This window comes from Sciurus vulgaris, assembly GCF_902686455.1.
Source record: "Sciurus vulgaris genome assembly, chromosome: 9".
NCBI lineage: Eukaryota > Metazoa > Chordata > Mammalia > Rodentia > Sciuridae > Sciurus > Sciurus vulgaris.
The window spans coordinates 146,465,729-146,493,708 of NC_136469.1; the positions used below are offsets into that span (position 1 = coordinate 146,465,729).

A 27,980-nucleotide genomic window follows, 5' to 3' on the forward strand; every position below is an offset into this window, starting at 1 on the left:
ATGTTTCCTATTGATTCTGTTCCTCTAGAGAGCCCTGACTAATACAAATACTAATGTAATAGTCATATTATAGCATCTAAGACTAATATGATATCTGCCCAGTAGACTTCAGTAATAATGTAATCTCCACTGGAGAGCATCTAAACCTGATATAATAGCTGCTTTGTGTCCTTTCATAGTAATATGGTATCTATAATGTTCAATTTAAAATGAACATAATAACTGACCTTTGGTCTTTAATGCTGAAATAATATCCATAATATAACAGCTAATACTAATAAAATATTCACACTCTGGTCTATAAAAATCATGATATTCATACCATGGCATCTAAGAGTAATATAATGGCTGCCCTGTAGCCTATTAATATAATCTTCATCCTCTAGCATCTAAAACTCATAGGTACTCTGTGGCTTTTAATGTTAAGATAATATCCATAACATAGCATCTAAAAATAATATTATAGATGCCCTGTAGCCCTAAATATTAATATAATATTCATAGTGTAGCTTCTAAACCAGTGTAGTGGCATCTCTGTCACTTTTTTAAAACCAAGAATATTCTTTATTTGTACAAAGCATTGTAATATTTGAAAAAGTCTTCATTTATCAATAAACTTTTCATTTATTTAACAAATAAGTGATGTTAAACCATAACACACTACCTTGTCAAATCCCAAGTGCTCAAGTGAGAAAAAAAAGTTCTTTGAAGCATTGAATGGAAATTAAAAAGGTCAACAGAAATACTTCAGAAGAAGCTAAAGGGGAAGTTGGTGTGGGGTGGGGGGTTTGATTCATGATCACCATCAGATTTACCTCAAGGTGCAGAGGAGTTTTTCACAAAATCATTTTTTAAGCTATGAGATTAGAATTAAGGAACAGAGGAACCTGCACTTTGGGATATAAAGTAAGTAATCAAAATTCCTAGATTACCAGGTGAAGTGAGTAAAAGAGGAAGAGAAAGTAGAGAAGAGGCAGAAGAGAGAGAGGAAATAAGAAACACTGTGGGACAGTTGTGCCTAGAGGAGATAAAGTCTAAGCTGATTATGAACTAGAGAATGGAAAACCAAGTACAGGAGTCTGGGAGTGCAAGAGGAGATCTTGAGACTTCCAGGAGGTGACAGTGAATCCTGGAGTTGCACAAAGGTAAGAAGTGAGTGACATCTAACACTGTGCCATCTGTTCTGGAAAAGTAAGACACTGGCACCCTGGCTTGACTAATTCCAATCAACTCTGCTAATTTAAAAGCATACTTGGCCACAGTACAGCTATCCCACAGGCTACATGTCTGCAGGCCATCTGAGAGGGATCTAGAGGAAACAAAACTCAAATTAATGCAACTGTCAAGTGAAGGAATGGCAGATTGCATTATTCTCCCATAGATTCCTAGTAGTTCCTTAAAGCTAACCCATCCTGGTCATTCTTAATAAGCTACTATAGCCAAATACTGTACAATCAGACATAGGCTGATCATGATCCAAGCTCCAATTTTCCCTGAGCCTTCACTGCCTCTGTGATCTGCAGCATAGCAGGCAGCTTGGAAGTTATTATACTTTTTGGAGGGGCAAGGAGACTTGGGACAAAAAACCACCTAGCCATACATTTAAGTATACAAGAGATATCAAATCAACTAATCAATTAGTCATAACCTTCATATTGCTTAAGCAAAACAGAATTCCACCACTCAAATGCTGAGTGTGGGAAGTACTGATTTTGATGATTCTAGCCAGTTTCTATTTTGGTCTTCTTAGGCACATGTGCCTAAGACTGTTTTGTCCAGTAGGGCAAAGCTTTGGGTAAACCTGCACCATGTTTCAGTGTGGGAGCTTCCATAGTGCCATGGTCTCTCACCCTATTCAATTTTCCACATCCCCCTCTTCCTTCTGTTCTTCTTCCAGCCTTCCGCATCTTCTTCATTGTCTTATCCATGCTCCTGCCTTCCTCTTCTGAGCCTATGTTTCTCTATCCTTCTGTTTTAGCTCTGAAGCTTCCTTCTTGCCTTGCTTTTCCTGTCAGAATTGGGTAAAACCTTGGACCAATTAGTCCAGACTGCTGTAATAGACTTTATGTCTGGGGGCAGACTGGGTCAAGAATTTGTTTTTAAGATGATGTTCTCCTTGACACTGGCTCAATATTAGTATGTTAAGAGGACATTTATATATATTTTAACAAGCCTTCCAGAGCTTCTTTTAAGCAAGTAATAAACTTCTGGAGAGCTGTCTCTTCCAGGACTGAAAGCACATCCTCACATTGAGCATCTTGCCCCCCCTTTCCTTGCAATTGTTGGCAGAAGATGTTAGTACAGCATGAAGACACAACTTGTATATCAACTCATCTTAGAGTTTAGAAAAGTAAGGTCCGAAAAGGACAGAAAGTCATGGAAGAAAACATAGAGGAAAAGTCAAGTGTCTCATGCTGCCTTTCTTCCTGGAAGCTTCACATTTGGGGGAATCATGGAGTCTACTGAAGTACTAAACTCCCATGGCTGGGGATGGAACTCAATATAGAGCCATTCCCTGGGATGTATGTTGCCTAGGAATAGATTCTCAGGCTGCAACATAAATTAGTGAATGCATGAATGGCAACCAGAAAACAATGTAAGGGCAAAACAAAAACAAAAACAACAAACAACAAACCAACCAACCCATTTTGGGGATGTTAGTAACCTGCAAATTTACTATTAGAATACACTACAGATGGTGCCAGAAGAAATGTGTCTGTGGTAGGCTTTGGTGCCAGTGGCAGGAGTGGCGGCCTGTGCACCAGCTTTTCTAGAACCTGAGACTGGAGGTCATGTAAGTGCAGGAGTACAAGCCCATTATCAACCAACACAGCAGAGAAACTGAGGAGAAAAAGAAGGGGAGAGAGGAACAGAAAGTCATGGACAAACAAAAAAGGGAAAGCCTAGTTTCCTTCTTCTGGAATAAAGGCAGCATTACAGAGAGAAATAAGAGAGTGTAGAAATAAGAGAGTGGGAAGGAAAGCACCAAATAATTTTTATTTCTGTGAGGCTGAGGAGTGAACCCAGGTGCACACTATCTGCAGCCTCAGCTTCTTTTATCTTTTATTTTGAGACAGGGTCTTCTGAGTCTGCCCAGGATCATATTCTACCATCTCAGCCACCATAGTCATTGAGAAGTTTCTTAAAAAATGAACATGGGAATCAAAGAAATCTGCTTCCTGTTTAAGGAAGAAAAGCAAGCTCTTTGTTCATTAGGCTGCATTTTTTGGGGTTAGAGTTGTTGGGGAACACAAAGCCTTTTGCACATTGAACTGCTTACCTCCTGGGGCTGGAGTAGAGCTGAGTGCTGGAGGCTTTCCCTGGAATGTTGATGCCTGAGGTGGGATTCGCAGGACTACCATATACATGAGTAAATGACAACAAGGAAACAAAATCAGGCTAAATGAAAACGTTTATGTCGTGATAATAAAAAAGTTGTTTTTCTACCTGAGAAGTTAACTATGTTGTCAAAAGAAACCTCAAAATGTTTTCCAGGGACTCAAGTCAAATCTTCAGAGAATCTTCAAGCAGATCAAGAGGAACAAGGTAGAATAAAATTTAGACCTTTCAAATCAAAAACAGTACATGGGGTAGCCTGAGGTACCTGTGATTTCAGAGGCCAAGGCTGGGGTTTGATGTGTGTGCAGGTGTTTGGGCCCAGCCTCTGGAGCACAGCCTGTACATTGTGGACAAAAAGAGGGTTTGTGGGGGAATAGAAAGTCATGAAAGAAATAGAAGGAAAAGTCAAGTTTCTCTCTTTCATGCTGCTTTTCTTCATCAAGAAAGAGATGGATAAGGAAAGAAAGAGTGGAAGATAGGAGTGAATGAATGGCAATCAAAGAAACAACATCAGAGAAAATAGATGTTTATGGGATGTGAGTAACATATAAAATGTGTCTTCAGGATGATAAGTTAACCACTGTTAGTGACAGAAACATCAAGTTGTGCTCAAGAGGCCACAAGTCAAACCTGTTAAGAGAGATTCCATGTGGGATCAGGATGGCAACTTAGATCAGATCTTCAAAAATTAGAAGCAGGCAGGTGTGGAGGCCTGTGGTACCAGTGATGCTAGTTTTGGAGGCTGGTGGGTCACATGAGCACCTGTTCTGCTCTAGCTTCATTGAATACAGTTGGGATCCTGGGGATAAAAAAGAAGGTTGAGAGGAATGGAATGTCATGGAAGAAACAGAGAAGGAAAAGCTGAGTTTCTCTCTTCTTTGCTGCCATGAATAGCAGCAGCACAAATTAAAGAAATAAGAAAAGGAGTGGAGACTGACTTCCAGCTGCATAGGTAAATCTCCAAGTGTCCTGAGAGTCTCTGAACCTGGCAAAACACCCACCATGTTCAGAGTTCTGTGCAAGTTCTGGGCTCACTTTTGTGCTCTGTGCAACTTGGACCAGGTCTGGAGGTAAAAGGAGCCTTGCTAAAAGAGTACTGAGTTTGCCCATTTGTCCAATTTGGGTCCTAAACCAACAGAACCAGCCTTCATCTCCTCTCTTCCTGGGAGGTGGGTAAGGCTAAATGATGCCAACAGCCTGCAGCCACCCCCTTTCCTGACCTGGAAAGGGTCATTCCTGGTCTAGCCTGCAAGGATAATGAGTCAGATAGAACAGTGGCCAGTCTGGACAGAGAAGAAGCTATATTTGGAGGCTGGTATGAGCCAGGACACACCTGGAGGACATGACAAAGGCCACTTCTGGCTCCCAGGAGGTTGGAAGGTGAGTTTGAAGTGAATAAAGGCCCTTGGGTCAGAACCCAGACTCCACTGTCTAGGGACTGTGAAGCCAGGCCTCAAATCCAACTCAGGACAGGAGTTGTTGTCAGAGTTCATAGGGGTTGAGATGGGTATGAGGTCAAGGTTGAGAATGAGGATTAGGTGCAGCTGAGTAAATGCCTCCTCATTCTGGTTCATCACCTTTAGCTCCTCTTGGGAAGTACCCCATCCTCAGAAGCAATATTGGTCCCAGAGAACACTGCCCCTGTCAAGGACTGAGATCCCTCCTTCTTTGCCTTGGAGATGGTGAAGGTAGTGGAAGAGATGGGAGTGGGTTTGGGGTTGTGCTCAGGACTTCAGCCATGTTGCTTACCAGCATGTTGCCCAGGGTAGCCACTTCAATGCTTAGAGCCCATTTCAATACCATTAACAGGATATAAAAATTTCCCAGTACAAAGCTGCTATAACACTGACATGCACTATTCATAATTGCTGTGGAAAAAGTGGCTTAATTTTTTCAGGTCAACTTCACATTCAGGCAAAGCAGGCTTTGGATCTCTCTAACCTGGTCTGGAAGAATGCACTCCCAAGAATTGAGTAGATGTGGCCAACCAGCCCTGGAAGGAGGAACAAGGTCTGCCTTCAAATGTTATCCACACTGAGGCTATCCCCTTCTGAAGGTCAAGATCAGGAAACCAAAATTATATGGTGAGCATTAGGGTTAGGGTAGAAATTATGGTTGGGGTTTGCCTTGAGCTAATTTGTGGTCTGGGTTTTTGGTCAGGTGTTGGGTACAGGATAGAGGGGGATGGTTTACAGAGTAGATGTTAAACAGAAGCACATGGTTTATGGGCTTAGATTTAGGGTTTCTAGGGTAAAGTCAGAGGAGATAGGGAATAGGGTTAGTGTTTTAGAGTTATAGGTAGGCAAGAAAGGTCAGGATTAGGGTCAAACCAAGATGTCTTAGAATTCAGCATCCCTGAGATAACATCCTCCTTACTGTGTTGCCCTTGACCACCACCTCTTATGACCTGCTCTGTGGCCCTACATCCTTTCTCTCATAGCTTCCTATGTAGCCCTGTATCACATCCCATATGACCTCTGGTGTGCTTTCTACTGCCCCCTGTCCTCAACCCTGTATAGATTTCAACCTTCTCCTCTCACCTCCTCCTGTCTAACACTCTACCAGAACCTTTCATCTCTATCTGTGTCACCCTCTACCCACCTCCTCTCACAGCTTTCTGTGTAGCCCTGTATCGCATCCCACATGGCCTCTGGTGTAGCCTCCACCACCTCCTTTCACCAACCCTGTGTACCCTTTCACCATCTCCTTTCTCAGCCCCCTGTGTAAACCTTTACAGGCTACTGTGTAGCTCTCTACCACCCCCTCTAAAAACCTTATATGGCTATTACCACCTTCTCTCATGGCCCCCTGTGTTACCCTTCACCACCTCCTCTCAGGACAAAACTGCCCTTCCCAAGGAAGCTCAGCCAGCCTCAACTCAGCTGTGTTGCTGAGACTTTGACCTATTCTAGGAGTTAAGATTCTCCATGTCTTCTAATGACTGGTTCACATAATTGGCTTTTTAGGTATTTCACTTACACTTAATTCTTCAAATTCTAAAACCTAAGTTACCCAGATTCTTCATCAACCTTTGATTTTCTTCACTTGTGTCCTAGTGCATTCAGAAGGCCAAGGTGCTTACTTCTTTGGGTTGATTCTTATACTTTCCCAGATAATGTAAAGACTACTTTTGTAGCTATGCTTTTGTTCAAGTGTTCAAAAATGTCACTTACTTGTTGTGATGCCTTTGCCAACACAGCGTTCACCTGGTTTTGCTTTTTATGGACTCCTCTCTCTCTCTCTCTCTCTCTCTCTCTCTCTCTCTCTCTCTCTCTCTCTCTCTCAGAAAAGAATTGGATTAGAGGGATTGGATCCTGTATCACATGCTACAGAATAGCCATGGCTGTCAGGCAAAGGTCCTGGAGCCCTGGTGCCTCCTATATCAAGTAATCCTGTGTCTGACAAGGACTTAAAGCATGGTGGGCCTCTGCTGATCTGTGACCCCTGATGCTGAGTCCTGGTGCAGAATCAGCTCCTCCCCTGACCCTCTTCCATCCAAGATACATTGCAGCCTGTTTGGACCTGGGTTTTCTTCTGGATGAAGTTTGGTACCAGGAGAGAACAGGAACAGGAAGAGCCCTGAACATTCCACCTTCTATCCTCTGGTTCTAGATGGGTTACATTGAATTCTCTGGAACATCAACACCAGTGACTCCATCCTTGGGGGCACCTTCAAGCTACCCCTCCAGAGTCTCTGACTAAGGGATCTTTGATGGCTCTTCATTTTTCTCCAGTCCACGCATCCTTCTCCTCCATCCCTGAGATGCTTTTGGAAGACTCAGGTACAAGGACGGAAACCTGCCTATTCAGAGCATATTCAGATTATCTGTGGGGTAACCTCAGGCCTGGCCCTCAAGAACACCAGCTGGGGAAGGCTCCCTAGTCACAGGATTCAGCTTCATTCTCCAAATATGCCCAGGTCCTCAAAGTTCCACCCTGGGATTTCCATGGTGACTAAAAATACCCTCAGATCCTGGGAACATCTCTCCTCTAATACCCCATCTAATGACATGGACCCATAGAGTATGGGGACTGAGTCCTGGGTGGGTGGGTTATAGATGGAGCTGAGGCTGGATGGGAACTGAGTTTTGAGCTTCCAAGGAAGGGTTTCCACCAGGGATCAGGATAGGGACTAGATGACCTGGGGGTGGGACTGGCTATCTGAGAATGATCCTTCAGTCACATGAGTATGTGTAGTAGTTCCTGTTTCAGTCAGTTTTTGCCTCACTGTGACCAAAAGACCTGGTAAGAACAATTAAAGGAGGAACAATCTATTCTGGCTCATGGTTTCAGAGGTTCAGTTCATGGTTAGCACACTTCATACCTCTGAGCCTGAGGTGAGGCTGAATATCATGGTGGAAAGGAAAGCATCTCAGGATATGGCAACAGGAAGCAGAGAGAATTATGTTCACCAGAGACAAAATATAAACCCCAAAGACACACACCAAGTGACCTGTCTCCTCCAGCCACACACAGTCTGCCTACAGTTGCCATCCAGTTAATCCATCAATGGATTAGCCCATTGATTAGGTCAAACCTCTCAAAATCGAATCATTTCACCTCTGAGAATTCTTGCATTACCTCACACATGAGCTTTTGTGGGACACTTCATGTCTATACTATAACATACTCAAGATAAAATTTAAAACAACTTAAAAACCAATTACTGGAATAGCTCAGAGTATTCTTTGTGGCCACTACTGTGCAAGCAATTTGAACAGGAAAGTGGATCCCTAAGATAGGAGAGCACGATTCCCTGAGCAGGAGGGACTGGCCTGTGGACCAGGAGTTCATCAACAGATGGTCCCAGTCCTCATGGGTTGGTGGAGGCAGAAGGGAGGCCACAGTCCCCTACTGCTGTCCATGCTTCTCAGTGCAGGTGGGGAGAACACAAGTGACAGCTGGTGCCCTAGTCATTATGGGCCTTGAGGCTCTCCAGAAGGGAAGCTGCAGAAGCTAGCAGAGCAGAGATGCTTAGGGGACCCCATGTGGGTCCACCTTGTCCAGTGTTGACCTGCTGTGTCCTATCTCTGTCCTATTTGATCTCTCCTATTACATTACAACAAACCCCACCTGCTATACTCAGGTGTGTGGGTTGTGTCACAAACCTCAAAACCTCTAAGTAAAATGGCTCCCCCCCCCCTTTTTTTTGTTTCTATGAAAGTGCCTTCCTACAAACTGTTGTGAATTCAAGAGAAAAAAGAGAGCCTGGCTTCCAGCCCTCCTTTGCCTGTCTCAACTGGGTGCACCCTGCCCCATGTGTCCAGGACTCTCAGACACAGTGAGACACAGTGTACAGTGTGCACGCTGCCCTATTTGTCCAGGAGTGTCAGACACAGTGGACAGTATGCACTCTGCCCTGTGTGTGTCCCAGATTCTCAGTATAGTGTACAGTGTGCACTCTGCCCTCTGTGTCCAGGACTCTCAGACACTGTGGACAGTGTGCACTCTGTCCTGTGTGTCCTAGATTCTAGTTATAGTGCAGTGTGCTCTCTGCCCATTGTGTGCAGGAATCTCAGACATAGTAGACAGTGTGCATTCTGCCCTGTGTGTCTAGGACTCTCAGTCAAAGTGAACTTCCCTGTGTGTCCTAGACTCTCAGCCATAGTAGATAGTGTGCACCCTGCCCTGTGTGTATAGGAGTATCAGATACAGCGGATAGTGTGCACTCTGCCCAGTGTGTCCTGGACTCTCAGACATAGTAGACAATTTGCACCCAGCCCTGTGTGTCAAGTAGTGTCAGACACTGTGGACAGTGTGCACTCTGCCCAGTGTGTCCAGGAGTGTCAGACATAGTGGAAAGTGTGCAGCCTGCCCTGTGTGTTGGGAGGGTCAGACACAGTGGAAAATGTGCACCCTGCCCTGTGTGTCCAGGACTCTCAGTTAAAGTGAACAGTGTGCTCCCTGCCCTTTGTATCCAGGACTCTCCCCAGTGTGTCCCAGATTCTCAGTTATAGTGGACATTGTGCACTCTGTCCTTTGTGACCAGGATTTTCAGTCACAGTGGACAATGTGCACCCAGCCTTATGTGGCCAGGACTATCAGTCACAGGACAGTGTGCACCCAGATCTATGATCCAGGACTCTCAAAGTGAACAGTACACTATGCCCTGTGTCCTGGACTGTTAGACATAGTGGACAGTGTGCACACTGTCCTTTGAGTTCAGGTTTTTCAGTTACAGTAGACAGTATGTACCCAGTCCCATGTGTCTGGACTCTCACTCACAGTGGAAGGCTCCACCCAGCCCTGTGTCCAGGACTCTGCTGCAGTGGACAACATTATCCTGCTCCTGTATCCAGGACTCTCAATCACATTAGGCAGTGTGTACCCAGCCGAATATGTACAGGATTCTCAAAGTGGACAGACTCTACCTGGTCCTGTGTCCAGGACTCTGTCTAGTTAGTAGTCCGTGTGCATCCAATCTTTTGTGGAAAAGACTCTCAGTTGCAGTAGATACACCCTGTGTGTCTAGTGTTCTGTCACATTGGACAGAGTGTTCCTGGTCCTGTGTTCAGGAATCTTACATTGGACAGTGTGCCCCCAGCCTCTACTGTAGTGGACAATATCCTCCCAGTTATGTCCATAACTCTTAGTCACAGTGGACAGTGTGCCCCTGGTCCTGTGTTCAAGAATCTCACAGTGGAGAATGTGCACCCAGCCCTGTATCTAACACTACTGCAGTAGACAACATCTTCAGTCTGTGTCCAGAACTCTCAGTGGACTGTGCATCTGGTCCTGTATGTCTATGGCTCAGTCACAGTGGACAGTGTGCACCTAGTGCTGTATGTCCAGGACCCTGTCACAGTGCACAGTGTTCTGGCCCTGCAGTTCCAGACATATTCTCCTGGCATGATTTCTCCCTCATCCTAACCCACAGGATGTCCACATGAGGGTGGACGGCAAAACCCATCTCCTCTGGGAGAAATGTTGAGTGACCTAATATGGGGACAGATGTGGCTGCCTAGAATCCAGGGCTGGAAGCAATGACATTATCCACATTCTTCTTCATGGCACCTCAACTGCCTGGAATCAGAGAGGTGGGAGGGCATCAGGCAGACAGGGAAGCCAGGAGGGAAGAGATTTGTATTAGGTTAGGGTTGAGTTTGGATAGACTTGGTTTAGGATAAAGTTTGGTTTAGATAAGTGTTTAGAGCTTCCCCAGCAAGAATGAGGCCTCCACTTTCCCTCTCTGACAAAGTGACTGCATCCAGCCTGAATCTACACCTCCTATTCTGCACCAGAGCCCTGCTGCTTCCAGTGTAGACATGAGGGAGCAAAGTGAGTCCTAAGTCAAGTGAGTATAGATAGGAGAAAACCGTGTCCTCAGTCAGCAGGATGTAGAGTAGGAGGAAGTTGTGTCCTGAGTCAACTGAGTGTAGGCATAAGAAAACCAAGTCCAGTGAGTGTAGATAGTAGGAAACCAAATCCTGAGTGTAGAGAGGAGGAAATTGTGTTCTGAGTCAGTTGAGTGTGTACTGGAAGTGGATACTCTGTCCTGACCCTAACCCCAATCCTTACCTAACCCTAACCCTGTCCACTATTGAAGCCAGAATTAAGGACAGGCAGTTAGTGTATAAATAGAGGATTGGGTCAAATTGAGGAAATGAAGGCATGAAAGCCATCTGCCTCTGGAAGTTGGAGACTGCCCCTGGAAGAATGGAATGTCAAGGATCTCCAGAGCTCATTGATTACCAAATTTATCTGCCTTTATCAAGGACTGCAAGCATGGAGCTGCTAATTAATGCCCCCTGGGCCCTTACCTGCCTGAATGAAATTGTCCCTCCCCATGCCCATGGCTTCTCACTTTATGCAAAACCAGGCCTAGTCACATAGGCAGAAAAGAGACATAAGGGGGGAGAGAACTGGAGAACAAAAGAGACCTTAACCTATAAAAAATGTAGGGTGCACTCACTTCTTGGGATTTTGGAACATCAGCCATGGCCCCCTTCTCCCTCCCAGGAGAAGTCTGTATTAGTACTTTTAAATAAAACCTGTTTAATATGCTTGCCTTGGAGAGCTTCTCTAGTGTTCAAACTTCAACATTAGAGGGAACGGAACCCATCTCTGGTAAGCATATCAGATTTGGAGGTCCCACCGAGATTTATGCTGAGGTAAGTGAGCTTCTCTCTCTATGCACCCCACATCTGTTTGAAGTGCACCTTTCTGTCTCTTTATTTTTGGAGGGTAAAATGGGCACCCATTGGCTACCTAAATGCAGTTAGTGCAGCCGCCATCCTTCAAGACTTGGGTGAAACATTTCCGGCCTAGGCAGTTTTCAATCACCTGCTTTGTACAGACCAGGCATGTTGGACTCTTCTGAAGCTGTTTCCTACTTTTCTGTCCAGGCCTGGAGCGCAATTTCCATCAGTACACAGTGTCCCTAGTCCTGACCTACTCAGGATGCATGGAGGCAGAGGAAGGGTTGGAACAATTGCGGGGTTCTCTGGCTCAGGCTTCTCTTGGGCAGATCCCAAAGGTTCCTTCTCCAGACTCCCCCTCCTGACCACCCTAAGGGGTATCCAGGGTGGTTGGTAGATGAATGGCACTGAGGGAAAGCGCCAATTACCTTTGCCTCTATATGGGCTGCACAACACTCATGCACATCCACTTCCTCCTGGATACTCCCCTTCCCTTGCCAGTCAGACATTAGGAATTCAAGCTGTAATTAAGACCTGGGATGATTAGTATGAAAATGCCCAGGTTCCCTTTGTTTGCATAGTTAGCTTACTAGTCTATCTAGTCTCCCCATTACTGTTCCTGTGCTTAAATGTGCTCACTCTGTTCTCTTTCAGCTGCAAAAGGGAGGCATTTAAAATCAACCCCTCCCGTGAGACCCTCCAAGAAAAGGGCGGTATATGACTAAGAACCAATAGATTTTCCCTCACCCTCCAGAGATTCCTTTAGTCTACAGGTCAAAAAGATAAGCAAAAGACACACTTTTTACTTTTGTCACCATTTTTTTTTTATAATTAGGAGTTTATAGTGGCATGGAGGAAAGCAGTAATGCCCTTAAGTCTGAATCCTCCAAGGGTCTCTAGCACAGGGCAAACTAGGACCCTAGCACTTTGCCAAAGAAGGCCAGAAATAACTCTGGCAAAGCCAGGTAGTGAGAGATGGGTTTTTCTGAACCGTAAGAAAGATCGTAAAGATAGAAAGAGCCCACACCTGTGTAAATACAAGGCTCTTCCCAAACTGCCCTCAACCCCTCATAAAAGCTGCAAAGAATTCTCATCTCTTTTTTTTATTTTTCTTTTTTTTTAACTTATTTTTATTGTAAACAAATGGGATACATGTTGTTTCTGTTTGTACATGGAGTAACAGCATACCATTTGCATATTCATAAAGTTGCATAGAGTAATGATGTTTGATTCATTCCATTATTTTTTCCTTCCCCCCCACCTCTCTTTTCCCTATATAGTCCTTCCTTCCTCCATTCTTGTCCCACTCCCACCCCCCATTAATTGTCATCATCTGCTTATCAGTGAGATCATTCCTCTTTTGGATTTTTGAGAATGGCTTATCTCACTTAACATGATATTCTCCAATTTTATCCATTTGCCTGCAAATGCCATAATTTTATTATTCTTTATAGCTGAGTAATATTCCATTGTATATACATACCACAGTTTCTTTATGCATTCATCAATTGAAGGGCATCTAGGTTGGTTCCATAGTCTGGCTATTGTGAATTGAGCAGCTATGAACATTGATGTGGCTGTATCTCTGAAGTATGCTGATTTTAAGACCTTTGGTATAGGCCGAGGAGTGGGATAGCTGGGTCAAATGGTAGGTCCATTCCAAGTTTTCTAAGGAATCTCCACACTGCTTTCCAGAGTGGCTGCACTAATTTGCAGTCCCACCAGCAATGTATGAGTGTGCCTTTTCCCCCACATCGTCTCCAACACCTATTGTTGCTTGTGTTCTTGATAATCGCCATTCTAATTGGGGTGAGATGGAATCTTAGTGTAGTTTTGATTTGCATTTCTCTTATTACTAAAGATGTTGAACATTTTTTCATATATCTGTTGATTGCTTGTACATCTTCTGTGAAGTGTCTGTTCATTTCCTAAGCCCATTTGTTGATTGGGTTATTTGTATTCTTGTGTAGAGTTTTTTGAGTTCTTTATAGATTCTGGAAACTAGTGCTGTATCTGAAGTATGAGAGGCAAAGATATTCTCCCACTCTGTAGGCTCTCTCTTCGCATTGCTGAGAGTTTCCTTTGCTGAGAGAAAGCTATTTAGTTTGAATCTATCCCAGTTATTGATTCTTGCTTTTATTTCTTGTGCTATGGAAGTCCTGTTAAGGAAGTCTGATCCTAAGCCAACAAGGTGAAGATTTGGACCTACTTTTTCGTCTATAAGATGCAGGGTCTCTGGTCTGATTTCGAGGTCCTTGATCCATTGTGAGTTGAGTTTTGTGCAGGGTGAGAGATAGGGGTTTAGTTTCATTCTGTTGCATGTGGATTTCCAGTTTTCCCAGCACCATTTGTTGAAGAGGCTATCTTTTCTCCATTGCATATTTTTGGCACCTTTGTCTAGTATGAGAAAGTTGTATTTATTTGGGTTTGTGTCCGTGACCTCTATTCTGTACCATTGATCTACCTATCTATTTTGGTGCCAATACCATGCTGTTTTTGTTACTATTGCTCTGTAGTATAGTTGAAGTTCTGGTATAGCGATACCCCCTGTTTCATTCTTCCTGCTAAGTATTGCTTTAGCTATTCTGGGTTTCTTATTCTTCCAGATGAATTTCATGATTGCTTGCTCTATTTCTGTGAGGTACGTCATTGGGATTTTAATTGGAATTGCATTGAATCTGTACAGCACTTTTGGTAGTATGGCCATTTTGACAATATTAATTCTGCCTATCCAAGAACATGGGAGATCTTTCCATCTGCTAAGGTCTTCCTTAATTTCTTTCTTCAATGTTTTGTAGTTTTCATCGTAGAGATCTTTTACCTCTTTGGTTAGATTGATACCCAAGTATTTTATTTTATTTTTTTTGAGGCTATTGCAAATGGAGTTGTTTTCCTCATTTCCCTTTCAGCTGTTTCGTCGCTTGCATATAAAAATGCTTTGGATTTATGCGTATTGATTTTATAGCCTGCTATTTTGCTGAATTCATTGATGAGGTCTAGAAGTTTTCTGGAGGAGGTTTTTGGATCCTCTAAATATAGAATCATGTCATCCGCAAATAGTGACAGCTTAATTTCCTCTTTTCCTATTCGTATCCCTTTAATTTCTTTAGTCTGCCTAATTGCTCTGGCTAGAGTTTCGAGGCAATGTTGAATAGAAGTGGTGAAAGAGGACATCCCTGTCTTGTTCCCATTTTTAAAGGGAATGGTTTCAGTTTTTCTCCATTAAGAATGATGTTGGCCATGGGCTTAGCATAAATAGCCTTCACAATGTTCAGGAATGTTCCTACTATCCCTATTTTTTCTAGTGTTTTGAGCATGAAGGGGTGTTGTACATTGTTAAATGCTTTTTCTGCATCAATTGAAATCACCATATGATTCTTATCCTTAAGTCTATTGACATGATGGATTACGTTTATTGATTTACGAATGTTGAACCATCCTTGCATTCCAGTAATGAACCCCACTTGACGTGGTGCACAATTTTCTTAATATGTTTTTGGATACGGTTTGCCAATATTTTGTTAAGGATCTTTGCATCTATATTCATCAAGGATATTGGTCTAAAATGTTCTTTCCTTGATTTGTCTTTTCCTGGTTTGGGTATGAGGGTGATATTAGCTTTGTAGAATGAGTTCGGTAGGGTACCCTCCTTTTCTATTTTCTGGAATACTTTGAGAAGTATTGGAATGAGTTCTTCTTTGAAGGTCTTGTAGAACTCGGCTGAGAATCCATCTTGTCCTGGGCTTTTCTTGGATGGTAGATTTTTAATGGCTTCTTCTATTTCATTGCTTGATATTGATCTGTTTAAATCGTGTATGTCCTTCTGGTTCAGTTTGGGAGGAGCATATGTCTATAGAAATTTGTCAATGTCTTTGGTACTTTCTATTTTGTTGGAATACAGATTTTCAAAGTAGCTTCTCATTATGTTCTGTATCTCAGTGGTGTCTGTTATGATATTTCCTTTTGCATCATGTATTTTAGTAATTCGAGTCTTCTCTCTCCTTCTCTTTGTTAGTGTGGCTAAGGGTTTGTCTATTTTGTTTAGTTTCTCAAAGAACCAACTTTTTGTTTTGTCAATTTTTTGAATAGTTTCTTTTGTTTCAATTTCATTGATTTCAGCTCTGATTTTAATGATTTCCTGTCTTCTACTACTTTTGCTATTATTCTGTTCTTTTTCTAGGGCTTTGAGCTGTAATGTTAGGTCATTTAATTGTTGACTTTTCATTCTTTTCTGGAATGTGCTCCATGCAATGAATTTTCCTCTTAGTACCGCTTTCATAGTGTCCCAGAGATTTTGATATGTTGTATCATCATTCTCATTGACCTCTAAGAATTTTTTAATCTCCTCCCTGATGTTTTTTGTTATCCATGTTTCATTCAATAGCATATTATTTAGTCTCCAAGTGTCGGAATAATTTCCTTTTTTTACTTTGTCATTGATTTCTACTCTCAGTCCATTATGATCTGATAGAACACAAGGCAGTATCTCTATTTTTTGCATTTCCTAAGGGCTGCTTTGTGGCATAACATATGGTCTATTTTCAAGAAGGTTCCATGTGCTGGTGAGAAGAAAGTGAATCTGCTCGTTGATGGATGGAATATTCTATATATGTCCATTAAGTCTAGGTTATTGATTGTGTTATTGAGTTCTATGGTTTCTTTGGTTGCACTTTGTTTGGAAGATCTATCTAGTGGTGACAGCGGTTAGTTTTCTGAGTATGATTAAAGTCGCCCAGAATTATTGTGTTGTGGTCTATGTGATTCTTGAAATTGAGAAGGATTTGTTTGGTGTACAGGGATGCACCATTGTTTGGGGCATAGATATTTACTATCGTTATGTCTTCCTGATTTATGGTTCCCTTAAGCAGTATGAAATGTCCTTTTTTATCCCTTCTGACTAACTTTGGCTTGAAGTCCATTTTATCTGATATAAGGATAGAAACCCCTGCTATTTTACTGAGTCCATGTGCGTGGTAGGTTTTTTCCCATACTTTCACCTTTAGTCTGTGGATGTCTTTTTCTATGAGATGAGTCTCTTGCAGGCAGCATATTGTTGGGTCTTTATTTTTAATCCATTCTGCCAGTCTATGTCTTTTGATTGAGGAGTTTAGGCCATTAACGTTCAGGGTTATTATTGAGAAATGATTTGTATTCCCATTATTTGGTTTATTTTTGGTTTTTAAGTTGGCTTGGTTTCTCCTTTGAGTGGTTTTTCTCTAAGGTAGTTCCTCCCTTTGCTGTCCTATATTGTTGTTTTTCATTTCCTCCTCATGAAATATTTTGTTGAGAACATTCTGTAGTGCAGGCTTTCTATTTGTAAATTCTTTTAACTTTTGTTTATCATGGAAGGATTTTATTTCATCTTCAAATCTGAAGGTTAGTTTTGCTGAGTATGATTCTTGCTTGGCAACCATGTTCTCTCAGAGCTTGAAATATGTTGTTCCAGGCCCTTCTAGCTTTTAGAGTCTGGGTTGAGAAGTCGGCTGTTATCCATATTGGTCTCCCCCTATATGTAATCTGATGCTTTTCTCTCACAGCCTTCAAAATCCTATCTTTATTTTGAATGTTAGACATTTTCATTATCATGTGCCTTGATGTGGATCTGTTGTGATTGTGTGCATTTGGTGTTCTGTAAGCCTCTTGTATTTGATTATCCATTTCATTCTTCAGGTTTGGGAAATTTTCTGATATTATGTCATTGAATAGGTTGTTCATTCCTTTGTTTTGTATCTCTGTGCCTTCCTCAATCCTGATAATTCTTAAATTTGGTCTTTTCATGATGTCCCATAGTTCTTGGAGATTCTGCTCATGATTTCTTACCATCTTCTCTGTTTGGGCAACTTTATTTTCAAGATTAAATATTTTGTCTTCATTGTCTGAGGTTCTGTCTTCCAAGTGGTCTAGTCTGTTGGTGATGCTTTCCATTGAGTTTTTTATTTGGTTTATTGTCTCCTTCATTTCAAGGATTTCCATTTTTTTTTGTTTTTGTTTTTTGGTTTTTTTGAGAATCTCTATCTCTTTGTTGAAATGATCTTTTGCTTCCTGCAGGTGCTCTTTCAGCTTATTGGTATTATCATTCATTGCCTGCATTTGCTCTCTTATCCCATCTTTTGCTTCGTGGATCATCTTAATCATGTATAATCTGAAGTCCTTTTCTGACATTTCTTCTAACATACTGTCATTGGATTCTATTACTATAGAATCTAGATTTGTTTGGATCATTTTCTTCCCTTGTTTTTTTCATGTTGTTCATGTATCTTCCCCTCTAGCGCTGCAGATCTGGGGTATTGCAGATTTCCCTCTATAGGCTTATAGTGGCCCTATAGGTTTCCAAAACCCTTTCTTTAAGGGGAGATCAATATTAGCAGTGCCCAAGTCAGACACTATGCAATCCTAGAACCAAATAGCCCTTATGGGGACAATAACATCATGTGAATAAGGGGGAAAGCAACTCTGAGGGAACAGGTAAACAGAAGGAAAAGAAAGCAAGAAACGTAAAGAAATAAAAACTTAATTTTTTTGAAAAAAAGGAGAAAAAAGAAAATCTACTGTATAATAGTCATATACTAATGAAACCTCCCAGTGTTCAGTAGCCTGATGTATAAGAGGTACCTGACAATGAGCTTCAAGCCTCCAGCAGGCATCTCAGGATGGGATTTGCCCCACCCGAACATCGAAGCTATGGCTTCCAGGTTTATCCAAGATGGCTGCTCTGGCTTCCAAATGTGTTGGCAAATGGGGAGCTGCAGCTCAGGGGTGAATGTGGTCAGCTGGAGGTCCTGGAGATAGGATGCAGTTGGTCCGGCAGTGTTCATGGAGGTCGGGTGTGTTTGGTGTGGTTGTGGAATCCACGAGGCTGGGTGCAATCAGTTGGTCTGGGTTCCCGGTGATAGGGCACAGTCAGTTGGTCTGGGCGTCCTGGTGGCAGGGAGCAGTCAGTTGATGTGAGGGCCCCAGAGGCAGGGAGTGATAGGTTGGGCTGAGGGGTCCTGGAGATGGGACTCAGTCAGTCCGGCCAGGGGTCCTACGGGGCCTGGCTGTTGTCTCAAAATGGCGGCAGCCACGTGTAATCAAACCTGCAGGTACTGTAACAGTGAACTTACAGGCAGCAGCAGGCAGCTGGTTCTCCACTGGTGGTCTGCGGTCAATCTGCTGGCAGCTGTCGGACGATTGGGAGGTGAACCTCGAGCGTTGGGTGATGGATAGGGGTAAGGCAGGCGATAGACAGGTGAGAGGCAGGCAAATGGTGGATGATAGATGCCTGGCAGTGAGCAATCTTGAATTTTCATCTCTTATCTTATCTGTAAAGGCTAGGTGGCTGACCCAAAAGCAAACTTAAAGATAATGATAACCCTCCTCTCAGAGGTCAGGGTGACCCAGAACTTAAAATAACATGCTTTGTATACAATTTTATATGTCAACCAATTAAAAAGAACACTGTAAAACTGTTTGCCTTTCATTGTAAAAACCCTGTTAAACAAGGGCTCGGGGCCTCTTAGCATCACCGGTTACCGAGTGCACGGAGGACCAGGCTCGAGCTTGCTAATAAATGACTCTTTGTTGCTTGCATTGATCGTGGTCTCTGATGGTCTTTGTGGGGTTTTGAGCCACTGGACACAACAAGCTCAAAGTTAGGGAGACATCCCTAATACTTCTAACTCAGAAGGGAGCTTCTTTCTCAACAGTATTGCCAGGTTCACCACTAGCCTGCATACTGCTAAATTGCAAGTGATCAAGAAAAGTGCCTTTCATATATTACCATGCTTGACATCAATAATCTCTACCATGAGAGGAGAAAGCCTTGAGGAATCACCTACTAAGGGAGGAAGATCAAGGGGACCTGCCCCTCAACTTAAGACACAAAAAATAAATTTAGGGAGGTTTCTGGAGGATTCTAATAATAGATGTTTCAAAACTTATGCCAGGTATTTGACTTCACCTGGAAAATTATGCTATTAACCATGTAGAGCACAAGCAGTTCCCAGAAACCATCCTAACTGGGATTCGAATAATGAGTAGGATGCCTAAAAAAACTATTATGAGGCCTTCAGGAAAGTCCTGCTATTTTCATGGACAGATTCAGGAAGGGAATAAGAAAACATACCACCCTGAATCCTGAATCCATAGAGGGCCACCTACTTTTAAAGCATAAATTTATCATTCAGCCAGCCCCAAACATTTAGAGGAAATTACAAAAATTAGCATGTGGCCCTGATCAATCCTTAGATGATCTTCTCCAGCTTGCCCCTTCTATTTCTTAATAGAGATCAAAAAGGAAGAAAAGGGAGCATAAAGACAAGAAAAAGAACTTAGTAAAGATCATTCAAAACCTTTAAGATCATTCAAAATGACAGAAACTTTTAATGCCTTGCAATAGCCCATGCAATTCACCCATTTTAGGAGTTAAAAAGCAAACTGCCTAGTCCAAAACCTTAGAATAATGAAGTAGTAATTCCCCCACCCTGCAGTTCTTACTCTGTTATCTGAAATTCCAGCTGCTGCCTGGTTTACTAAGTTAGATTTAAAAGATGGCTTTTCCTGTATATGCTAGACTCTGAATAGCAATTTCTGTTTGCCTTTGAGGAACCAAATAGTGTATCTCAACTAACCTAGACAGTGTTGCCTCAGGATTTAGAGATAGCCCTCACCTGCTCTGGACAAACCTTAGCTAAGGACTTAACAAAATTCAGAGATAAAACATCTGTAATTGTTCTCCAGTATGTAAATGACATCCTTTATGTGCCTCCACCCAGGAGAAATATCAAAAGGCCATTGAAGAACTCCTAAACTTCTTAGCTAATAGGAATTAAAAGATCTCAAAAAAAATAAAACTTAATTATGCTATCAACAGATTCAGTAGTACAGGAAAATAGCCACCATAGGACAATATTCTGCCCCAGGAATGTCAAAAAGGGGTCTTACTTCAAGCTCCTGTCCTCAGCTTACCTATGAAATAAGATTTAACCTGTTTGTCACTGCAGGGAAAATAAATCCTGGGTAGGCAACCATAGGCAGCTCAGTAACCAATGGCATCTCAGTGAGGAGCTTAGCATAGTAGCTTCATTCTCAAAAGTAATGGAAAATAAGGTCTTATAACTTTCTTTGACATCCAAGCCTGTCCTGATAGAAATGGCTAAAATGCCCTAGGCATAAAGTTTCTGCTAAAACCTGTTATCTCAGCTCCTTTCAGATCTCAGTCAAGGCTTACAATGAAATGTAAATAGAGGAAGCCTGAAGGCTCAGTAGGAGACCGGTCTCAAACCAGGAAAAAAAAGTAAAAAGAGTCTTACCTGAACTCCAGCAAAAGTAAATTTTATGGTACTTTACTAAAGTAATGAATGGCCATATCATTTTTCCAGGATTCGTTTTTTTTTTATTCCACATTTTTTTGAGCTCATGACTTTTTTGATCAGTTCTATTTTTTTATCCAACTAGAGTTTTTAAACATCTGTTACATTGCAATGGAGATTCACCTATAAAGTTACAAGGTCTTTGATTTTGTGTTATTTGTATGTTGTGCTGTCTGACATAATGTTTTGTCTGTATCAAAATTGAGTGCTCCTAAAATTAAAATTTAAAAAATGGATCCAGATACTTTTAATTCATGTGATTTAAAAAGGTTCAATTTAAATTGAGTAAGCTAATAAAAGTAAGATGTCTTTAAATATAAATCACAAGTCTCTAGGTGGTCAAACTAGTAAAATGTTGATGCTAATAAAATGTCTAATATCAATTGTTTCTAGGACTTTTCTTCAAAAGGAAAGAGATGGCAAGTATTGTTCAGGATACTTGTCTGATATCTTAGTTTTTACAAAAATAAGTGAATTAGAGTTAACATGGGATTACTCATGTGTTTGTAGAGACATCTAATTAATTTACAAAGTTAAAATGCTAATTGTTAAATAACATCAAGCGCTCTTAACTCCTTAGATTCCATGGGGTAACATACTTAAACATTATTGGTGTTTTCATAGGTTGGTAAATAAAAAGGGTTTAAATTTGCTTTCTGTCATCACTAAACTAAAAACAAGTTTACTAAGAGTTATGTCCTAACAGGTACAATTCTATATACAAAGGGTTCCGAAGTTTCAACTGTTTTAATTAAAATACTATAAATAACAAAATATTTAATCTTATTAAAATGGAGTAATTTATCTAAATTCAGAAATTTCTTAAGAGTTGTTTCAGAATGTGAACAAAAAGGGGTCAACAGATAGGAAAGAGAAAATAAAAGGTTCTAGATATGGAAATATATTTAGTGAAGAACAAAATCTTTCTGGGTAAGAAAGTGTTATGTGATGAAATACATGAGGGTCTAAGTAAGTGCTAAGAAAGTCTGTGTAAGTAAAGGGCAAATTTCAACAAGTTTGCATGTAACTAAGTTGGTTTTATGTATGTGAGACAATCAGTTAAAGCTATTTAAGGTTTTTCCTAAGGTGAAATACTAATGTTCTGATATAAACCAAAGTTTAATCTATATGGTAAAATGACAAGGATTTCTTAGAAACACTAATTTACTCTTAACTTTGTGTCTATTAAGTTTTATTCTTTAGTACAATTAGTCTTAAAAATTGGGGTTTATACAGTTAAACAACTGTTAGAGTATTGTACTACATTACAGAGTCTAAGTTTTTCTTTAAAAACTAAATTTGGTAATACAAAAGTGTCAAGGTAATTGTGAAATGGTCACTGTTTGAATATTAACTGTGTTCATATATTCCAGCTATACAAGTTTTTAAAGCAGGGAATTTATCAAGCTGCTATTATCCAGACTAAATTTGTCTGTAATGGTAATTTTAAACTTATAAAGAGTAAATTTTATTGGGGATTTATTTCTATCATTTAATGTTCTATTATAGGACCTGTTATCAATAGGGTATATGTAAAATTTGTTACTTTTTACACTGAGATAGATAAAAAATTTTAAATGTAAATGTATTTCTAAAAGTTAGAGCCTGATTTGTTTAAAGGTTAATATTGTGAAACATGAAAACATTTTGCCACTTTTCCACACAAAAGAAAAGTTAAAAGCTCTCTCAGCATTTCTTTAATTCATGTTTTATATATAATGTTAAATTGTGTGAACTAATGTTCATATAGATGCAGTAATCAATATATGTAAACTTCTTAAAATGACATTTAAAAAAGAAGCAAAGATCAACATCAGAATTAGAACACTTCACTTAAGATTTGTAAAGAGCCATGCCTTACCTGAGATAAGGCTCTGCCTCCCACCTTACTGCATGTTAGAGTGGCTCCAAAATAAGTCAGACTTCAGCTTATTTAAAGTTATAGTCAAAAGATTGGTTCTTGTTGTAAAATTACTGTGATCTCAAACAGGGGGCATAATGTGGCACTCAACCAAAAATCAAGATAGCTATTATACAAGCTAAATATATTTTTACTCTTACTAATTTTATTTTGTAAAACTGTCACCTATTAGTGTTTTGCAGAAGTAGCTGCTTCAAGAACACACAACCTAGGTAACTTGTGATAATAAGCCATCATTGATAGAACAGATAGTGGTAACTTCCACTACTAATACAGACTTCAGTTAAATAAAAGGGTAAATAACTGGTGAAGTTATAGACATTAAAGTTAAAGCCCAGTAGTCTTACTTTATGACTGGTAAGACTGGCTTGCTGGATGGTTAAGATCGAACTTAGAAGTTGAGATTAAATACAGAGGCCAAGAAAAACCAGTATTTGGATCTTGCCCTCAGTCAGCCTGAATCCTGGGAACAAGAGGACTTTTCTAAGGAGCTTTGCAACTCTGGGTCACATGGCCTCCCAATCAGGGAGACTGCTGAGGCCACTAGAGGATGAAAAGCCAATCAGTGCACCTGCTGCAAAAAGGAGGGTCATAGAAAAAGGGAGACATCTCTGATGCTTCCAAGGGAAGCCACCTCATCGAGGAGACCCTGCCTAACTGGCGGCCTTAATGGAGCTAAGAAGCTGCTCTTAAGTTCTCTACGAGTGATCCCTGTGGAAACTCAGCTGACTTTTTAACAGACAGGAACAGGTCAATTTGACCAGCTTGATCTTAGACACCTAGCAAAACAGTCAAAACTAAAATATAGCCATTCTTGGGCATTTAAAAGAAATAATAGTTAAATGTAACTTAAGAGGTACACTTGTGTTAGCCCACTAGAATAAAGACTGGAAGCTACAAATGAAAGATTCTTAAGCAAATGTGCCTGATAACCATCAAGAGAAACTGCCAGAGTCAGAAATTTTTAGTCAGTTTAAGGCCTACAGACACAGGTAGGCTTAATCTATGTTTGCTAGTAACAGAAATATAGAGATCTCTACTAAACACAGGTTATACAAAAAAAAAAAAAAAAAAAAAAAAAGGATATTTTACAAAAATCAGATGACATTAAGTAGCTTAACTGCCCCCAACCTCCAGGTCCTCTGTGGTCACTCCCCCTGCCCCCTGCCCCACAGATCTCCACCCATTCTGGGCTCTTCCTGTTGCCCCTCCTCTGTCCCAGGCTTTCCTAGTCACCCACTACTACATTCTTTCCCCTGTTCTACTCTGTTCCAGGCCCTCCTCAGTCCTACTACCCACAGGCTCATCAGGTACCACGGTCACACCCTGCTCCACAGGCTGCCCATTGCCCCAGCCTTACCTACCCCCTGTGACCCTCCCAGTAGGTGGGTCCCCCACTCTCCATCATTTCTTTGCCCCTGATTCCATCAACCTCCCTGCCTAACATCAGCTCTTTACTCCCCTTCTGTCTATTTTGACCCTCTCCTTAGACAGTCTTAAGGCCACTCAGCTCTCCGTGCACCAGCATAGGCTCTTCCCATTCATCCTCAGCCATCTCCCTGTCCTTTTTGCCCCTATCTTTGACTATTGCTCTTTCTTTCCATCCTCTGTCCACCTGGTGCACATTTCAGACCGTAGGATACACTGCTTTTCACTGCTTATTTTATTCGGGGCCTTGGCTGAAATCCCACCTTCTGGAGGAGTCTCCACTGACCATGCAGTTGTCATTTCTGTGCACCTTGAGGAGTGCACTCTGCTCGCCAGCTTCACTCAGACCCAGGAAGCTCTGGAGCTATCTGAACAGGTCCCTGCGAGTCCAAATGTAGCAAGAGCCCACACTTGATGACCCATCATCTGATGTTGGATCAGGTTCCTCACCTTCCACACTCCCCAGCTGATGTTTGATCACCCTGATAATTTATCACATTCCTCTCCCTCCCCAGGTGAAGTCCAATCATCCTATATCTGACCAGACTCTTCACTATCTCAAGGTGATGTCCAACTATGATATTTGAGCAGAATCCTCACCATACCAGATGATGTACAATCAATCATCCCAATATCTGACTGAACTCCTAACACTCCCCAGGTGAAGTCCAATCACTCTGATAACTGATCAGGCTACAAGCCCTCTCAGGTGGTGGGCAATCACCCCAATGTCTGGTCAGACTACTCACCCTCCCAGGTGATGTGTGATCACCCCCAAATCTGAGCATTTTGGTGGTGCCAGCCCTGTGTCCACACTGACTGTGGTGAGAATAAACAGCCCAATTGTCCAGGGTGCTAGCTGATTGCAAGAGTGACTAGAATTGCTGAACCAGTGCCATGAGGTGCCTCATTTGGAAACAATATGCACCTGTGTCCCCCATTGTCCCCATTGAGGACCCCCACTCTCCCCTTATCCCTGAGCTCCAATCAGTGATCTTCTTTTGGCAGAACTCAGCTTCCCCTCTACAACCCCAGTTTGTGGGTTTCCTTAGAGTTTAGACTCTGGCAGATGAGGGGCAAGAACCCTGAGCATCCAGGTCTGCCCCCTTACCTCCAGGGACCACAGGTGTCACTGGAGCCTTAATAGCCCTGACCTGTAGCTTGTGTCCTGCCTTGAAGCTCTCATTCTAGAAAGCATGATACCTTTGGGCTGGGAGGATGGCATGGGCTAGGGGTCATCTCACCAGGCCACAACAGGTCCCTTAAGGCAGCATAACTTCTGGTCCCACCCCAGCACCTGGGGGCCCACTGTGTGACCAAACCTGCTAGGCTGCCCCTCAGTGCCAACTGGTGTCCCTGTAGTGGGTGTACCTTCCCTCAGTGCCTGTCTTAGGCTTAGAGAGTCTTCTAGGAATTGGATATTGAGCTGAATGTGCAGATCAAGCTTGAGAGAATTCCATCTTAGCATTGAGCCTAACAATCCTGATCAAAGAGTATTTGTGCACGTATTTATGTTTAATTTTATTTCCTTCTACTTTGTTTCAAGTTTTTCTGAAAGCACAATTGTACTTTAAGATATATTTAAGAACTTCAGTTTGGGGGGATGCTATTATAAATGAAAATGCTTTAAAAATTTCTTATTCTAGTTTTCAAAGTCCAATTTTTCCTGTGCAGTATTGCTGATACACAGGAAATCAAAGAATCTTTGTCTGTTGGCATTGTACTTTGCTTCTTGCTATTTCCACCCATTCTGATCGAGGCATGGGATGGTGGGCTCTATTCCTGCTTCATTTCCAAAATGACCTGGAATAATCAGAACAATGATTTCCAGAGCTTCACTGGTACTGCCACAAGGGGGCGCAGGTTCACCACTGAAGTGAGTGGGGTGTCCTGCAGTGCCCACAGTGTTCAGCAGGCAGCAATTGGAGCCACTTTTCTTAACCCCCTTGAGGCTCCCTCTTGCCCAGGAGTGTGGATTAGGATTGTGGGTAATGTTGTTCCAGGTTTGCCTGCTCACTGTAGGGGGCTCAGGAGCATATACCCCCTTAGGATTTGCCCACACACTTTTGCCTGGAGTCACATGGAAGGTGCTTGCCCTGGTACCCTGAGGACTCTGAGTAGTGTTAGGGACAGGGTTAGTGCAAAGGCTAGAGTTAAGGTTAGTAATTTGCTTGCTGTCTGCTGGGGATCCTGATGGCTTCTGTCACATAGAATGGTGGGTAAAATAGTCCTGTGTTTTGTCTTCTCACCAAGTGGAGACCCTGGGGACTTCCACTCCTTGGCACTGTGGGTCACAGTTCTGGATTTTGCCTACTCACATTTTCTGAGAGTCCCATGGAAGCTGAAGGTCAGATTACTCTGGCAATGTGAGGATTCTCAGCAGTGTTAGGGTTAGGGTTAATATTAGGGCAAAAGCTTGGATAGGGTTAGCATTTTGCCATCTCTTTGTTGGGGATCCTGGCAGCTTCTGCCAATTAGGGTTCTAAATAATGTAATTCTCAATTTTGCTCACTGACCTCTGCCAGGAGTCCCAAGGAAGCTGAAGGCCACATGCTTACCCTGATATCCTGAGGATTCTGAGTAGTTTTATGGTCAGGCCAAAGTTTATGGTAGGTTTAGCATTTGCCAGGTTGTCTGCTGGGATCCTGGCTGCTTCCACCACTTAGGGTTGTGGATAATGTCGTCTTGTGATTTAGCCCACCCACTGTGGGTGATCCCAGGAGATTCTTCATCCTTGGGAATGGGGGTAATGTTGTCTGTGTTTTGTCTGCTCACTGCTCTAGGAGGGGGAAACTCTGGTGATTTCTATCAGTTGGCATCATGAGTAAATGTTGTTCTGAGTTCTGCCCCCTTACCTCTGCCAGGAGTCCCATGGAAGCTGAAAGTCACACACCCTGGTGCCCTGAGGATTATGTCTATGGTAGAATTAATGTTTCTTTGTTTGTTTTGGTACTGGGGATTAAACCTGAGGGCACTTAACCACCAAGCTGCATTCCCAAACCTTTTTCTTTTAATTTTGAGACAGGGTCTTTTTAAGTTGCTTAGGGCCTCACTAAGTTGCTGAGGCCAGCTTTGAACTTGGGATCCTCCAGCCTCAGCCTCCCAAGCTGCTGGTATTACAGGTGTACAACATTTAGTGTTTTGCCGATTGTCTGCTGAGGATTCTGGTGGTTCCTGCCATTTAGAATTGTGAGTATTGTAGTCCTATGGTAAGTCCACTCTCTGTGAGTAATTCTAGAAAATTCTTCCCCTCTGGGAATGTGGGTCATGTAGTCCTGCATTTTGCCCACTCACTACTAGGGGAGGACCCAGGTAACTTCTATACCTTGGCATCATGGCTAACCTAGTTCTGAGTTTTGCCCACACATCTCTGCTATTAGTCACATGAAGCTGAAAGTCACATGCTTGCCCTGGAACACTGAGGATTCTGAGCAGTGTTAGGCTAGAATTAGAGCACGGGCTAGGGTTTGGGTGAATATTTGCCCTTTGCTGAAACTGTTTACATTTTTTTCTTATTCTTGTTTTTAAATTCCATTTTTCCTATACATTATTGCTTTTAGATAATTCAATTGACTTTTTCCTATCAACCATGTATTTTACTTCTTGTTACCTTTATCCATTATGATCAAACATGGGATGGAGGATTCTTTTGCTGCTTGATTTCCAAAACCGGCTTAGAAAAATCAGAACCATGAATTTCAGAACTTCACCAGAACTGCCACAAGGGGGCGCAGGGGCACTGTTGAACAGTGAGTACTGAGCACTGAACTTCAGCTGCCCATAAGGGTGACCAAGGGTGCTTAG

General features: G+C 42.0%; 1 long non-coding RNA gene across 1 annotated transcript; it reads left to right on the forward strand.

Annotated features, from left to right (window-relative positions):
- Window positions 1–843: 843 nt before the first annotated feature.
- On the forward strand, window positions 844–9,261 carry LOC306670225. Its single transcript, XR_013766349.1, has 3 exons — window positions 844–4,719; window positions 5,254–5,423; window positions 6,626–9,261. It is a non-coding gene; the product is annotated as an uncharacterized lncRNA (long non-coding RNA).
- Window positions 9,262–27,980: the final 18,719 nt, after the last annotated feature.